Below are 13,908 nucleotides of genomic sequence, written 5' to 3'. Positions count from 1 at the left end.
GCTACTTTGTTCTTTGTCGAACTCCCCCAGTAATGACAACAGACTCTCTCTTGGCTTCAGATTCACTCTCTCAGCCATGTACACTGCTCTCTGCTTAGCTCACAGTGAGAATTTGTCATCTTGTTTGCATTAAAGATCCATTCCTTAATATCTTCTCAAGGAGGTAATGAAGGAGCAAAAGGTGTTGTAAATAAAGCTGGTCAATTTATTGTGCTGTGGTTGAAATATTTTTCCAGGTCCACTTGTAAATGCTGCAGCTTCAGAGGTCTCTGATGCAGCTCCTGGGCAAATATATGTCCCTCAATTAATATTTGCATGCTGTATCTCAGGTTACCTGTGAGGACTGAGCAATAGGAAGAAAACAGTCACGTCTGATTAGATTTAATGGCTAGTACGGACTAGTAACATGGCAGTTACATCATACAAAGCAGTATTCTGCTTTATGTTAGATGAATTTGACATTAATTTATACATACTCATTATAAATCTGAGAATAACAGCGCAGCCCAGCTGGCCTCTAATAGCATATGTCTTTAGACTGCAGGCAAATCCCATAAATTAATCTGGTTGGGTACATGGCTCCTGATACTTTGGTTGTTCTGAACTCAGAGAGATAATGTACTGACACTGCTCAGTACGTTGTCATTAGAGAGGATTGGATAGAGTGCATAGCTAATTATTCTTCACAACATTTCTGGGGATGTCCCATGCAAGGGCTGCAGGACTGAAGGGTGGTTGTGGGTGAAAGCTGGAGACATGAAGTTGGGAATGATGTCAGATACACCTGCTAGGTCTGTCTCAGTTTCTCCCTTCACAAGATAAAGTTGGAGATATCTCTTCCCTCTTCAGTGGAAAATTTAACTTCACTTACATAGTTAAATAAAGCTAAGATTGCCAGGCCTGGTGGTTTCATTTGTTCCTGTGCTGAAGGCAGCACCAGGTAGACGGGTGGTCTGAGGGGGGTGCAGAGCTCGGGCTATTGCTCCGAGAGCTGTGCTCTGGTGCCCTAACCGAGCAGCCTGTCAAGTGTGCAGGAGGTCTGGCAAGACACAGTGAAGCCACAGTGTAGTTCCCTGAATGGCTTGAGGAAAAGGTGCGGGGCTTAAAGCAGTAACCGAGCCTTGACATACAGAAGAGGAGAGTTAAATAATTCCCTGGTTTAGCACTGTGATTTCTGTTTGCATCTCTGAAAATCCCTGCTGGTCTCAGTGATATATCTAATTTTTCATCATATTTTATCCTTGTGTTTTCTCAATTTGTTTCTCATTAAAGACTGTGACCTGAAAGGTAAAAATAATCTCAGATTTATAGGTAGTTGAGCATGGTCTTTAAAATGCTTTCATTACTCAAAATGACCTGAATTTATAGCTTGCTCAAACCCTAGTGCCGCTTTTCCTAAGATTTTCTGTTTTTTAAGTCCTTCATCTTGGATTTAATTTGGAGAAATGATCTTTATGACAGAAGAATATTGGCTGTTCCTCCTTGTGGAGGAGCATGGTGGGAGGTGTGCAACTGGCCCAGTTCTCTCAGAGGTAACTGGAGGGGGTCTGTGGTATCTGTGGGCAGGGTAAATGTGGTAGTGGTAATTCAGAAAGATTTAGTGTCAGACTTCTGAAGTAAAATTTACCTCTTACACGCAGGGTACCTATGCTTTCCTATAGCAGTTATGGCTAATGATAATGCCTGCAAAGCTCCTTCTGACAATACAGTCAGAAGAGCGAAGTACATACTCTACAAAAAATAACTCTTCTCCCATCTTCCTTCAAAAACCAGGGGTGGCTGGTAAAGGCAATTCAGTGTTCCTAGTGAGAATGAATTGAAAGTCCTAAAAAACTACACAGAAAACATGCAAAAGAGCATGAGAACAAGGATCTCTGGCTCTACTTTGGTGCAGGATATGAAACTAACAGGAGAAGATGTGAAGATGTAGATCTCTGTCTTTCTATGTATGAGTATAAAAAAAGGCCATGAGAGGTTGTGATATCTGGAAAGACACAAAACAAATCAGGAAAAAACACCATGGCAGATTTTAAAGAAAATCAAGTTAATAAAATATGAAACCACTACATACTCTTGCAAGTGATGATCAAGTGTAATTTGGGATATGGTCTCTTCTGAAAACGGGTTGTTCTTATGTCAGTACTTAGCTACAAATATTCAACAACTACATGTCTCTCATATTAGTGGTGCAGCCATTTCCCAGACAAATATCAATGGGTTTACCAAAAAGTTGCCTATGGATGAAGAGGACATGACTTGGCCTAAATCCTGCACACAATCACAAGTCTCTTGGTGTGAGGCCTGGTGTGCAAAGGAAGTAAGCTCCTTGAAGAAAACTCTGGTTATTTTTATTTAGTTACATAGCAATATTTGTTCACTTGTGTCACAGCAGAACCAAAATCCCAAGTGACTGTGCCTTTGCTGATGCTATCTGCAGCCATTACACTGGTTATCCAAACCAACCTCACGGTGAGGACAGCAGAGCCATTGTTACTCCCATATTTAGGTTTCCTCTGAAGGAGCATTAGAGCATTGGTGCAGACACATACCTGATGACCAGGACTGTGATGTTCACCTGAGAAGTCAAGCAAGCTGAAACCCATTGAGCACAGTGCCATGCAATTTGAGAAGAAACACCTGGAATGAAAATATGCAGTTGAAAAGGCATACAAATAAAGGGAATGCCTGCCTTAATCTACATGGCATCATCAACAGAGTGGCCTAGTTCTTACTATTACTATTTATGAAAATCTCAGAGCAGCTCAAATGGCAGCAAGGAGTCTTGCTTGTAGTTTGTCATTCCTAAAGTTTCATGCTTGGATTCAGGTTTTGCGATAATCCTCCCTTAAGATGTGCTTGCATTTCTTCAGCATCCATCTTTGTTTGGTGTACTGAGCTCCATCTCACTTTCCTGTTTCAGATCACCGTGCAAGACATTACAAAGAGATGTTTGACTCTTATTTAAACCTTCTCGATCAGCAGATCACCTTGTGTCAGTACTTCCCTGGGATTAGTTATCTAAGGAGTTAAGTACATGCTTAAAAATATATCCTGACCTCAAAACCAGCCCCTCTCTGTTTAAAAGTATTTGGTTTATTATGTGGCAAGTCCTGATGCATGTACTACACATTTAAGAGGTCAGAACAACAAAACTTTCTTTCTTCTTCCATTTCTCTCACTTTGATAACAGTGTGCTTGGAGTAGACTGTGTGATATCATTTCTTATTTCCTTTATATGCAGCTTTTCCTCTTTCTGTCATCCAAAAGTGATTTAAAAAAAAATCTAGAAAAGGTGGACACAAATTTAGGAAGACTGCTGAGGTTGGATACTCTGGTTTACCTATTATTACTTGATTACATATTGTTATTTTTATTGGTCTTACTGATATTACACTGTCTTTAGTGGGTGGTTGGTGATCTACAAATAATGGAAAGAAAAATAAAAAACCCTAAAAAATGATTCCTCGCCAAACAGCACATGATCTAAGCTAATGTACTGGCCAGAATGATTTTACTTTATATATTTTTAAAATGGTTACATTTCAAATTAACGATTACTTTAATTTCCAACCACCCATTTTACAAAGCAAACCTTACTAAAGATGTCAATATTTGCAGCTATCCAAATTCAAGTAAAATCCCATCTAAGCAGTATGCGTAGATATGAGTTTACCTTTTATTTGAGAAAGAATGAAAATTAAATACAAAAGCGAGCACCTATCTCCACCTGTTAATCTAGTCACAAAAATATTATCTACTACATGAATATTCATTTCTTACATCCCTGCTGATGAACTAATGGTTTGATATTGTGCAGGCTTTTAGCCTCTTTCATGCTTTTTCCATTTCTGTCAATGTGGGTCATTTAGTAATTTAGTATCTAAAATGGTAATATGTATATATTAAAATTAGACAGTTTAAATTTACCTGATGTGAGGTGATTTAAATAAACATGTGCAAGTTAGGTCTTATTTTGTTCTTGTAGGATTTTATACCATTCCAAGTCCAGCAATTAAATGGTGTTTCTCGATACTTCATATTCTTTGTAACCGAGTTCAGAACCAGCTCTTTTGCATTATACAGAAGAGCTCTGGAAAGCTGTCTTTCCCATTTCTTTCAGGCTTTATGGTGGAGTTATGCAGTTAACTGCATTGATAGATGAGGGTTTTTTTAGGATTTTCTCTTTCTTACATAGGACACCACTGGGAAGAGACCTCCTTTTACACTGGTTCACACGGCAGGATTACTGGGCATGAAAAGTAAATTCTAACTCATTAAAGTGGGTAACAACTAGTTCTTTCACGCACATAGTCTGCAGGGAAGGTTTACGAATTTGTTTGTACATGTCTGTCTAAGATACATGTTTCTGTCTACAGAGACATCAGAGAGCTTTCAGGTACATTTCCCTTGAAAATAAGGGCAATTCAGCCAAGGCCTGGAACCTACCTTTCAATTCTTAAAGCCTGTAGGAGGTTTTGCAGAAGTTGAGGCAGGATGAGATCTATGTCAGAAGAGGGAAACATGCATAGAAATCTCCTTTTTGCCCTTAAAACTATGGTCTTTTTTTTTCAGTAACAATGTACTCTCCATTCTGATTTTTGGAAAATCTGTTTTCATTTTGGTTCAGGAAAAAAAATAATCAAGATACTTTGAAATTCTGCTGGGAGACACTGTTGCAGAAAACTGTTCAGGCCATTTAAACATGTTATTCTGAATTATGTCATGATACATAAAGCACTTTAAAAAATACCCTTGAAAACAAAGACCACTCCTAAATGAAAGTCTGGAGGTAAAACAAGTTCAAAATAACCTTTTTAGATATCCCTTGAGTTTCCTTGAAATGTTAAAAAAATTCTGGCAAAAAGAAAGACACAATAAAGCAAATTGATTCTGTTTTCTGAAATCTAGCAATTCTAGGTTTTGATTTCTAGTCCTAGTTTAAACTCATGAAAATATTTACTTGCTAGGGTAGAAAAATTCTTTATATTCATTATGTTTACTAACTGATGGTTTTCAAATTTTATTTTTCATACAGAAGTTCTTCTATGCGGATCTTAGCATGGATCCTTCTCTGTCGACTTTGAAATCTCTGGTAGGATTCCAGTTTACTTTGACTTTTCACCTGCATCTTTTTCTGCAATCTGCCTTCCCAGAAGCTCTTGTCACTGTGAGGACATGACTGAAAAAAAGAGTAAGTCTGCTTTAATGCACTGGTTTGGGCTGCTTGGTTATCTCTGTGTCGTCAGGTGCTTGTTCGTGTTTCTCTCTGGGTGCAGGCTTTTTCATTTATCAAAGCTCATTTTATTGCCTTCTGTTCCTGCTGCTTTCATCACTATGGTAGCTGAATGTTGTGTTCAATTGAGTTCTACTCTTTACTGCTACCTGCAAATTTGTCCAGAGGAGCACTGTGAAACAAAGGCACAGATCACAGCATCTGAGATCTACTTGTTTGTAAGAACAGTATATTTTTATTAACAGTTTAACTACTAGCCACTAGCAAACATTTCAGCATTACTTCATTACAGAAGAATATTGAGACGCAGTGGCTCTAAACCCACAATTGCTACTGTTGTGGAAGCCGACTTGTGCAACATGGAAAATATTTTTAATTAAACAGAATGCATTGTGGCCTGGGAAGTTGTATAAGTATTTATTAAAATAAAGCAGGTTAATTAGCTGAAGGGAACCAATGAAAACATAGAAAGTGTGTGTGTGTTTTGTGGGATTTACATTTATTCCAGGGTTTATAAATGTAAGGAAAAACTGTGGCTTTCAGCAGTGTTTGTGACCATGCCGATCAGGGCAATGGGCTTTGTCATCATTCTAGTGTGATTTTTCAGTATTTTTCAGGCTTATCAAAAACATTTGTCAAAGTGGAACTTGTTCATAAAGACAAGGTGAGCAATGCTACATTTTTATATTAAAATGAAGGGGGCTGCCACTTGGCAAAATGCATGAAAACAGCCAGAGCAGAGAAAGCCTTGAATATTTGAATGGGAGGAGGTTTGTTCCCATTACAGCTGCAATGGACACGAAGGACTTCAGTTCCCATTCCCTCGCAGTATGTCCTATCTTCCTCCTGGCATTTTGCACAGCCTTTGTGCACAGGGAAATGGAAGACACAGAGCACAGTCTGTGCCAAAGCAAATCTAGGAAGGTCCGCGGTCTGAGCTGTCGCCCCTTCCCTCCTCCGCATTGCAGAAATTCTTTGGCTGCAGTAGCTGCTTGTCAGTCAGCTCCACTCCCTTTGAATCCCATGCTTTCTGGGAACTGGAGCTCTTAACGGGCGTCTGCAACAGCTTTCTTACGTATTATGCTTGGTGACAGGCCTGTAAGTATAAATTTGGTTCTGAAGTGAACATAGTGCTGTAGAAATATGTCAGCATGACGCGTGGAGAAACTGAAGCTGCCCTGGTGACCTCCACCATTGGTATAGCCCTGATGGCATGGGTAGGACTTTTGTCCTGCTCCAGAAGTCCTGCCTCTCTCCATGCCTCTGGAGACTGTTGTTGAACAGGAGCAACTTCCCGACCATTTGCATTTGTGTGTGTGGAGGCCCACCTGGCTTCCAGCGATGTAAAATTGCAGTGGACACCTCATCCTCATTTTGAATGCCCTGGCCCATGCATTCAGGACTTCAGACCAAAGCAGACACCTGTGGAAGGTTCTCTGCCTCAAATTTCACGTTAATGCTGAAATTTGCACAATGGGAATCCATGACAAAGATTTTTTGCCTAACTACTTATTTTTGCCTGGCCAGCTATCCAAAATGGCTATTCAATTCCCCAGAGCAATGGATTTCTACTTCTATTGCTTCTTATGCCTGTGCCACTCCAAGATTTCTCCAATGCCCCATCTGTGAATGAATATTGAGAGAGGAGAAATGTGTACAAGCAGCTGCAAGGTTACCCCTCTATCAGCATGAAATATGGGTCCCCCTCCTTGACTGATTCACATGAACACTGCATCGCACTGAGTCTGGTGAGTGGGTGGTGGTGGGGAATGTGAGTTTAGGTAAAACCTAATTGCTTTATTTTGTATGAAAGCTTATGGTAGCCCTGAATAATTTGGCATTTTGTTCTCTGCAAAAACAAGACCACAATTACCTCTGAGATTTTGAAGCTATTTTCTGTTTGGTCCCGAGTGGCTGTTTTCACAGTGCCAATCAGGAAAAAAAAAGTTATTTTTTTGATACAGACAGCCCCCAAACAAATTTTGGAAGTAGAATAAAGAAGAAAACACTGGTTAATGTTTTTTCAGGGCTTATCCTGATTGAGCAGCTACACTCTTCATCACTGTCTGCTTCACTGGTAGCAGTTCTTAATGGAATTTGTTTAACTCTACTCATTTTGTTTGCCCTCTGATGCTTTTTCTCCCTGCTGATCCCTCAGCTCCACAATTAGTCTATGATTTTTATCTGACTGCTGAAAATGGGAATACTCATGTTCCTCAGTGGCATGGATCCTCATGCTGATTCCTGAATCAGTCAGGACCATAACCTGTACTGAAAAAAAGGTGCCCCAAATTTGCTCTGGGCAAGAAAGCATCATCTCCCAGGTCATCTACTTCTTTCAGTCTCTCTTGAGCTTTCACATGTTGTGCATGACCCAGAACCCAGTTCTACTGGAAGATGCTGAAGGCGGCACTTAGGTTACAATAACCACAGCTATCAAGGTGCTGTGGGAGTAAATAAAATTCTTCTGGAGTGCTAGCTGGACTTCAACATTATAGGAACCTCACTGGAGTTTCTGAAAAGGCCTCTGATGCCCAGCAGTTGGGCTTGCAAATTGAGTTTTGATGAGTACATTAAACTCTGAAATAAAAGAAAGCGACTCCCGAGAGGGACTTGGGGGTGCTGGTGGATGAAAAGCTGGACATGAGATGACAATGTGCACTGGCAGCCCAGAAGGCCAACCGTACTCTGGGCTGCATCAGGAGAAGCGTGGCCAGCAGGTTGAGGGAGGTGATTCTGCCCCTCTACTCTGCTCTGGTGAGACCTCACCTAGAGTACTGCGTCCAGCTCTGGAGCCCTCAGCACAAGAAGGACATGGAAGTGTTGGAGCGGGTCCAGAGGAGGGCTACAAAAATGATCAGAGGGCTGGAGCACCTCTCCTATGAGGACAGGCTGAGGGAGTTGGGCTTGTTCAGCCTGGAGAAGAGCAGGCTATGGGGACACCTGATTATGGCCTTTCAATACCTAAAGGGGGCCTATAGGAAAGATGGGGAAAATCTTTCTAGGAGGGCCAGCTGTGACAGGACAAGGGGTAATGGTTTTAAACTAAACCAGTGTAGGTTTAGACTAGATATAAGGAAGAAATTCTTTACACTAAGGGTGGTAAAACACTGGAACGGGTTGCCCAGAGAGGTAGTGGAGGCCCCATCCCTGGAAACATCAAGGCCAGGTTGGACGGGGCTCTGAGCAACCTGATCTAGTTAGCAGTGTCCCTGCTGACTGCAGGGGGGTTGGACTAGATGACCTCTAGGGGTCCCTTCCAACCCAAAATATTCTGTGATTCTATGATTCTATGAAGGCAAAGCCAAGTTGTGCTACTTGTCATTGGGTCTGGAAGTTAGGAGACAAACTTTTCCTGGTAGTTCAATGCATTCATGTTTTCTCTCTTAAATGTGCTGTTACATTCCACGTTCAAATACATTTTCATTGTTTGCTTTTGTTTTACATTTAGATGCTTCTTTGAGTTTAAACCTAATAGACTCTTTCCATGTCAGTGACAGCTTCCATATTTAAAAACAAAATACCTCTTCAAGGCAATTGTTTGGTGGGGAGATTGTAGATAGAAATAGAGCGCAGAAATAAGTTGCAGATATTTTTGGTTTTGATTCTTTTTTTTTTTCTCTAAAAAGCCATGTTTCGTCTGAATGGACATGCATAAAAATCTGATTAAAACTGGTTCCACTTCTTTGAAATGTGCTGTAAGACTAATTCTGACAAAGCTGACATTTTATATGCTCCTATCATGACTTAGGAAAGATAATAAAAATAAATTCTCTACTATAGTCACTATAAAACCTGGCATGAGATGAACATTACATTTGATATAGATACACTTAGTACGGTGCCAGTAAGAAGAGAAAAGGACTCTATCACATACTCCTTTTACTTCCACTTGGCTAAATTTTCAGCTGCCTTGTAGGCTGACAATATTCTTTCCTAATATCTTTCTTGGTGGAAAAGCTGAACTTTTAATCATTTGTCAGATTAACCCAAAATGAATGTTTTCATTGATTTTTTTTCCCAGTCAATGAGCTGAAAAAGGAGTCAGTTATTCACCAGAAGAAACTACACCCTGCCAGCCTTCATCTTTGCAGGTGAGTTCATGAAGCACAAGCTGTACAAATCTCATTCTTTCGGGTGAGCTCCCATTACAGGTCTGAATTGGTCTGACAAGCTGTTCACATCAAGGTAATCCAATGCTCTCATCTTAAGGGAAATTGCTGAATCTGTCTCTGGCCAGACCAAATATTTCAGAAGAAATCCCACGCTCATCACATCATTACTACTACAATGCTGGTTTGTTTTTTTTTTTTAACTCCAAAGCCACTGCTCAAGTGAACTTTTAATCAAAATTTTTTGCATGTCATCATGCTGGATATCTCCTCTTCACCGCAGTTTTGAGTAGCTACTTACACGTAACCATAACAGTCAGGACAAATACATCACTGCTGAAGTGGCCTCAAGAACAAACTGACATTGAGCCTTGATTTACATTGTAAGATCGACAAAGGGATCCATGTTTCCATATTGTAATAAATGCTGATGACTTAAGGCTGAAGTTTTTGGAGCTTGAAGAACATGAAAAGGCCTGTGTCCTCTGAGAAACAGAGTAGCCAAAGGTAACATTTGAAAAAGCACCTCAGCATTTTAGGACCCTGAGATTGACTTATTTTAACATTTATCACAAAATTAATTTGAGACATTTGTCCTGGATTCTGTATATAGATTTTATAATCAATATGAAACAAAGATTTCAAAATTTTTGTTCACAAATGGATGTTTTATAGCTGTGCAACTAGATTCCTTCACACTGTAGGGCAAAAGGACCAAAAGTAGAAAGTTCATGCATGTCACCTACAGCATTGCCACGGCCTGTCTGAGGTTTCACAGGCGTTGCTGTGGAGAATGCTGGCCCAGCAGGGGTCCAGCCCAATTTTGCATGAAAGCTGCCTCTTGAGGAAAAAGCATCCTACAATGATTCCTTTATCTGAGGAGACCCGCCAGAGAAGAAACTTTGTTCATGGGAAGTTCTGACAAGTGTAAGCTTCTTGTCAGGTCTTTACAGTTTACTAACTTCAGATAATGTATTCAGACACTTCTGACTTCCTCCCTAAAGAGAAATCTGTTAGTTATTTTCACGAGTTAACGATTAAAGGGTGCCTATTTCATATTAAAAGTCTTCTTGTAACTTCAGAAAGTTCCCAGAAATCTTGCATGTGGTATGAAACATAAATAAGAACACTGCATTCACATGAAAAAAATTGTAGCTAGTGATGGCTGAAAACAATGAAAAAAAAAATCACAAAATACTTTAAATGTCAAGGTGACTTGAATTTCAGAGTGTTCTGTCCTTTATTCATTTTTTGAAGTTTTTACAAAGTACCTTTTCCTCCAACCTGTTTTTATTACCAACTGCAATAAAATGAAGGCTATCAAAAGAACAGAAGTTTCCTTTTCATTTTAATTTCTTTTTTCTTTTGCCATTCCATTTCTTTTAAAATATTCTCCAACTTCTGAAATTCCAAAGTGATGGAAATACACAAAATGCTTTTGTTTTTTGATTTTCTTTTTTTTTTTTCTTTTTCCCTTCTTTGATAGCCTGTATTCATCCCAGTCCCAAGATATTTTATACCAATTCCAGACTAGCAAAGGAAAATAGGAGAGGAAAAATAAAATTAAAAGAAAAAAGGTTTTAGTCTTTTTCTTGTATTCAATTCATAAAAAGAAAGAGGGAAATACATGAAAACACCGAACTTTTGACATTTGATTTTTATTTTCAATACCAATAAAAACCTGGAGCGTTAAAAGCAAAACTAAATAAAACCCCTGCAAGCATTTGATGTGGTTCTTGAATTACAAAAAAAGCCACTTTTGGTCAGGGAAACAGAGCCAGGGGTAAACGTCTGACTGACTTACCTGCACAACGGTAAATCAGTTCTTCTGGAGAGTACATTTTCCCCATGAATAGGGGGTGGCAATCATATCTCCTCTCCTTGCTTCAAGCTTTCCATGCAAGGTATTAGTCTGATGCAAGGCTGTGCACCTGGCCTTGGTTGCTATGGCAACCCCTTGTGCACGGCAGTGACTGTAGGATCTGGGTCCAACCAGGCTTGTTCGTCCTTTTTGCATTTGGGCTGTCAGAGTGATCTTGTAACATGACATGTCTCATAAGATAAAGTTTTTTATTCCCAAAGAGCTAATAGACTTCTTCGCAGCTTTCAGGTTTTTTAAAAATAGTTTTCTGCTTGGTACCCAGTCCTTCTGCTGTGTGGTGTTTTGACTACCCATCATAGCTTGAATGATCTGATTGAGAAGAATCAAAGTTGGGTTTTTTTCCAAATACTACTCTTTATTTGCTGTCACTTTACATGCAGCCAGGGCTTTTCTTGGAAACTGGAAAAATTGTGTGTGAAGTCTCTTCAGCTTGGGAAAGGTATACTGCCAGGGTCAGCAGGCAGGGTCAGGATCAGGGAAGGGAGGACAGATACCAATGATACCCATTACCGCTTTTTCTGGACCTGCCAGCCCTGCTGGGTCATGTGCCAGCTTCCACTGGCTGAAGGGGTCAGGAAGGTGGGTGGGATGAGGCAGAAGCTTAATGTAAAAGCTGGCATAGACGAAGTTGATAAAAACCTCTGTTTTAGTAAGGTTTTAAAGTCATATCCTGTGGTATAGGTGTGCTTTAATCCAACAAGACCTTTACAAATGTTCTAAACTTTCAAGCCAAACCTCTTTCAGAGTGCTTTAACTACACCTAGAAGGTCCAGTTATGGTAACTTCATGTGTGCATGGGTTGCAGGGGAAATGCCAGCTGTTCTTCTGAGGCAGCTTTAGGGCTCTTCTGTGGCACTGTGGCAATGAGTGCAGAGGCTGAGGGTCTGCTTTGAGATCATGTCTCATTTTATATGAGGTTTGTATTAAACTTTGAACATGGGCTTGTCTAACTGATCCCACGGTCACCTCTTGGTTTCTTCTTGCGCACACAAGTCTGAATGGACTAGCTGGCGATCTTGATTTGAATTCTTGCCCATTACAGCAAGAGCTCAGACGTGATCCCTGATTACTCTGTATGACAGCCCATGTCATTTAAAATGAGCCTAGTCATCTAGCTACGTTGCATTTGCACAACCACAACGTTGACTTGATGGGTCTCTGGTACCACTCCTGGACCCACATGGAATGAACCTTTTTGACCTTCCTGGCACATAAGAGCCATTCAACGTCAGTCACAGCTTGCTAGAACAATGAATGCAAAAAATACAGAGCTGGCATTTTATTAACTTGAAGGATTATACTTTCAGCAACATTGCAGAAAGTAGTTTATCTAAGATGTATTATCTGTTACACACATATTTGAATTTCAATACTCATCAGTTTATAAGCAGAAACAACTCCAGAGAAAGAAGGGATGGCATTTATCACGTTATGCTGTTTACCACTGGAAAGAAAATAGAGGACCATTCCTATTCTGACTCACTTACACTCTCTTTGTCATACTACAGTCTCTTGATAGGTACCTCCACTCATTGCTTTTTTCAAGCTTTTGGCCACACATACAGCTAAAATTACTTAACACAAATGCAGAACTATTGAGGGTGTCAGTTAGTCTTTTGGGTACTTCAGGGACAAGTTCTATGTTTTTCTTGTCCTTCTTTGTCTTGCAGGTCTTACCAGACAGCAGACATTTTGAGCAGAAGCTCTCTTTTCCTGACTGCAGGTGCATCACCTAGCACGAGGTGGGTGAGGGGTTTTGGATATTAATCCCCACTGCAGCAGTTTCCTCTTGCAGGATACTGAGTATGCTCCATCCCCCCAGGTGATACTGAGAGCTCTGACCTGGGAACTGTCTCCCAGTCAACGTTTAGCACTGGTGCTCCTGATTCCTGCGGTGGATAGGCAGGCATGCGGGTACTCCTGTCCGCTTGTACTGCCCCAAAAGTCCCAACTTCAGGAGGAGGCTGTGTGTGGGTGGCTCCCTGCTCCTGCAGGCTGGTTCACAGCTCTCTGCAGGGGCTAAACCAGCACCAAGGCACCAGTGCAAGGGTTAGAGCCTGCGGCAACACAAAACCCTCCACATACAAAAGCTGCTTCACCCCTCCCTCTCTCCCTCCCTCCCTCTCAGTCCCACAGCCATATGAAAGAAAGAAAAAAAACCTCAAAGTGGTCCAAAGAGTCAGATTTAAGCAAAGGGGAAATTACTGTATTTGGGGAATATTTAGAAAGATAAGAGCCTCTAGGCTTCAATAACCATTGAAATTCTCTCCTCTGTATTCAGGGAAGGGATGGCAGTTATCCTGGCTGAAAGAAACAAGAGGTGCAGTAAAGTTCTCCTGTAGGCAGTTTGAGCCTTTCTAATATGTTTCAGAGACTGCAGAATAAGCTAAAAGTAAATAGTATTGTGAGTCAGTTCTTAATATCTCATTCAGCTTCATAAGCATGGGGGAAGGCAGAAAGGAAAAGAGGCAGGTTCACATGCTTTTTCACAAAGCTTGCAAACTAGCAATAAAGAACTGTCACTCCTCACAGTATTTTCTGATATGTTTCTGGTATGTTTCCTCACACTTCTCTGGTATGTTTCTTCTGCTCTGTGGAAACATTAAATCGGTGTAGTTTGCCTGTATGTACAGATGTGAGGCGAAATCCTTTCTGTGTGTCGTGTCCCGTCCCCGTCCCCG

This window comes from Egretta garzetta, unplaced genomic scaffold (genome assembly GCF_000687185.1).
Source record: "Egretta garzetta isolate BGI_Z169 unplaced genomic scaffold, ASM68718v1 scaffold22, whole genome shotgun sequence".
In the NCBI taxonomy this organism is placed as follows: Eukaryota; Metazoa; Chordata; class Aves; order Pelecaniformes; family Ardeidae; genus Egretta; species Egretta garzetta.
Note: the sequence above shows the minus strand (reverse complement) of the source record.